Below are 4,068 nucleotides of genomic sequence, written 5' to 3' on the forward strand. Positions count from 1 at the left end.
AACTATTTTTTGTCCGATCCGTCACGTATCCATCCGCGATAAAGAAGTAGGTCGCTATTAAAATTATATAATGAATTCAATCGAAATATATGGTTTCAATAATTCATACATATTTAGAATGTATTTATGTATGATTTCTGATCTATTCTTTGAAGAAAAGAAACACCCGGTAAACAAGGGGAAGTTTACATAAAGGAACATAATGAAAGTGCGGTGATGCGATACCGCTGATGTCCAATCAGGAACCTGAGAAGCATCTCTGAAGCATGGGGCCGACATGTGACTCAGGGATGTGGTATAATTTCTTGAACATCGGATTGGGTACCATAGGGTCTTGTATTCAATTACCTGTATTTCAGTGACACTATGCTCAATCTCACTGTATAGTCAATAATTGCATAAATGTATGCCCATCATGGTGGTTGGAGATGTGAAAATCCCAGGAAAGACACACCAAAAGATGCACGTACATCCTCGAAGCCGTAACAAATATGTCAGAAAATTATTGTATCTCACTCTCAAACAAATCAGTACTTCTCTCCTTTCCAGTCTCCACTCCTCTCACCCACACACATAGTATCTGATGATGATGACGACGATATTTTACATAATTGTAGTTACATCACGATATTACTAATCATGCAAGGCAGTTCCACAACATGTCACTTTATCAGTTCACTTCTTCATTCAGCGAATTCAGAGGGGTCTGTCAGCAGCACCAGTATAACCACAGATAAAAGGAGCCAGTATCTTTGGTATAACAGTTGAGGATGAGATCATTTATAATCAACAGCTCCCTCTGGTGTTCATTATGAAGAAGAGTTTAGCTGAGGCTTAGCTTGCTGTGGCTAAACTACAGATGAATATTCCTTCCCCCAGCACAAACCTTTGATAGTTTCCCTCTAACATTTTCTCTTACTTTTATATCATGCAATATATTTTTGGTAAGGTAGTTATATAAACAAAAACCCTTTCACTCAATCTGAATGGTTGAACTCCTACTCAACTCAACCTCTTATCACAGATGGGAATGAGACTACATGTCCTGCCTAACCCTTATCAAGCCAAGTTAGAGGAAAATTCCTACCTGTTGTCACTGTTGAAGTGTTCTAACTGTAGGGATTGTCTACATGTCATCATGTACACCATTCAGTCCTGGAATGTAACCCCTCCCTCTCTGTCCCCTCCTACAGTAGTCCTCACCTGATCTCAACGGTAACGTTGCTGCAGCTGCTGCCACTGCCCATGTTGGCTTCTCCCTGGCCCCGGCCAGACTCTGGCTGTGTCCTGCACTCTGCTCTGCTCCCTCAGACCAATGGACACCTGCCCAGGTGAGGGACATTCCCTCCAACCCAATCACCTGGCCACACTGGCAAAGCCCCCACCTGTCACAGGGCATTATCGTCTCACACACCACAGCCATGAGGTACAGTGAGATAACCCTCACCCTGGTGAAATCCTCAGTCAAATCCTATAGATGTATAGATATTAGATGAGAGCTGTGATGATATATTCATATTTTGATTTGTGAGATGATATGTTGTCTGACTATGATGATAGTTTATTTTCATATAATGTAAAATCTTCAAGTTTTATAATTTTTCAATGAAGTGATTATATTTTAAAAAAATACCTAGAACAGCAGTATTCACTGCAGAACTATCTATTCTATGTCTATGGCAAGTCTCCCCTGTATGCATGGAGCTAGAGCCATCCTCTGAGAAGGTGTGTACACTTGTCCTGTATAATTATGTCTATTGAAAGGGTCATGCACTGTGCAGTAGAATTTAGTAGATTAAATGACTATGGCATGCTCCCCCACCATAGGCTTTTGAAGTACAGTGCATTCGTAAAGTATTCAGACCCCTTCCCTCTTTCCATATTTTGTTACGTTACTGCCTTGGATTAAATAAAACATGCCCTCATCAAACTACACACAATATCCCATGATGACAAAGCGAAAACAGGTTTTTAGAAATGTTTGCAAATGTATTAAAAATAAAAAAACAGCAATACCTTATTTACATAAGTATTCAGGCTCTTTGCTATGAGATTCGAAATTGAGCTCCGGTGCATCTTGTTTCCATTGATTATCAATGAGATGTTTCTACAACTTGATTCGAGTCCACCTGTGGAAAATTCAATTGATTGGACATGATTTTGAAAGGCACACACATGTCTATATAAGGTCCCACAGTTGACAGTGCATGTCAGAGCAAAAACCAAGTCATGAGGTCGAAGAAATTGTCCATAGAGCGCCGAGACAGGATTGTGTCGAGGTACAGATCTGGGGAAGGGTGCCCAAAATTGTCTGCAGCATTGAAGTTCCCCAAGAACACAGCGGCCTCAATCATTCTTAAATCTCGGAACCACCGAGACTCTTCCTAGAGCTGGGTTCCCGGCCAAACTGAGCAATTGGAGGAGAAGGGCCTTGGTCAGGGAGGTGGCCAAAAACTCTGACAGAGCACCAGAGTTCCTCTGTGGAGATGGGAGAATCTTCCAGAAGGACAACCATCTCTGCAGCACTCCACCAATCAGGCCTTTATGGTAGAGTGGCCAGACGGAAGCCACTGACTCCTCAGTAAAAGGTACATTACAGCCCACATGGAGTTTGTCAAAAGGCACCTAAAGGAATCTCAGACCATGGGAAACAAGATTCTCTGGTCTGATGAAACCAAGATTGAACTCTTTGACCTGAATGCCAAGCATCACGTCTGGAGGACGGTGTTGGCAACATGGTGGTGGCAACATCATGCTGTGGAGATGTTTTTCAGCAGCAGGGACTGGGAGACTAGTCAGGATCGAGGGAAAGATGAACAGAGCAAAGTACAGAGAGATCCTTGATGAAAACGCGCTCAGTACCTCAGACTGGGACGAAGGTTCACCTTCCAGTAGGACAACGACACTACGACACACAGCCAAGACAACGGAGGAGTGGCTTCGGAACAAGTCTCTGAATGTCTTGTAGTGGCCCAGCCAGAACATCTCTGGAGAGACCTGAAAATAGCTGTACAGCAACGCTCTCCATCCAACCTGACAGAGCTTGAAAGGATCTGCAGAGAAAAATGGCAGAAACTCCCCAAATACAGGTGTGCCAAGCTTATAGCGTCATACCCAAGAAGACTCGATGCTGTAATCGCTGCCAAAGTTTCTTCAACAAAGTACTGAGTAACTGAGTGCCTTACCTAGTTAAATAAAAATAAATAAATAATTAAAGGGTCTGAATAATTATGTTGAATACTTAAACTTGCAAACATTTCTGAAACCTGTTTTTGCGTTGTCATTATGGGGTGTTGTGTGTAGATTAGTGAGATTATTCTTTTTTAATCCATTTTAGAATAAGGCTGTAATGTAACAAAATGTGGAAAAAGTCAAGGGGCCTGAATACTTTCCGAATGCACTGTATGTCCTATATTTGTCTTCAGGCAGAAAATCTTTACAAGGGTCACTGCACCTCGGATTTCCTGCCATAACACATCAGCAAAGAGTGAGACAGCACTCCTTACTAAGAGTGGACACACAGCAGAGCCTAATCTGTCCATTATATTGGTCAGTACTTACCACGATGCAGGGAGCTAACCAGGCTAAACACTGATTAAGACCGTTGCACAGAGGCTAATTGCCATTGTCTCAGATGCTGACTCAGCCACTGTACGATTTCCTAAACAATATGCTGCTCTATAATTGCTATACACACTGCAATACATAAAATACTGTTCCATTGCTTCTACATTTCATGAGTTAATTAGAATGTAATGTGTTTGGTGGTTTTGTTCCTGAGGATTCACTGTATATATTTTTTTCATTTAATCTTTTAGAAAAGGCGATTTGTGAGCATAACAGACAGAACGGTCCTAAAATAGTATCAGACAACAGACATGCACTTCTTTCTCAAAAAGTGATTGCTCTGGTAGAGACACAGACTCAGAAACAGACTCAGAAACACACAGTCATCACAGCACTAACAGGACTGCCATGTTCCTCCATTTTTCTCTCGCCCTTCTCCCCCTTAGCAGAAACACAGTCAGCTGCAAGTCACATGACCAGCTGCTATGTCCAACTGAGCAT

The sequence above is a fragment of the Salvelinus namaycush genome, chromosome 30 (genome assembly GCF_016432855.1).
Source record: "Salvelinus namaycush isolate Seneca chromosome 30, SaNama_1.0, whole genome shotgun sequence".
NCBI lineage: Eukaryota > Metazoa > Chordata > Actinopteri > Salmoniformes > Salmonidae > Salvelinus > Salvelinus namaycush.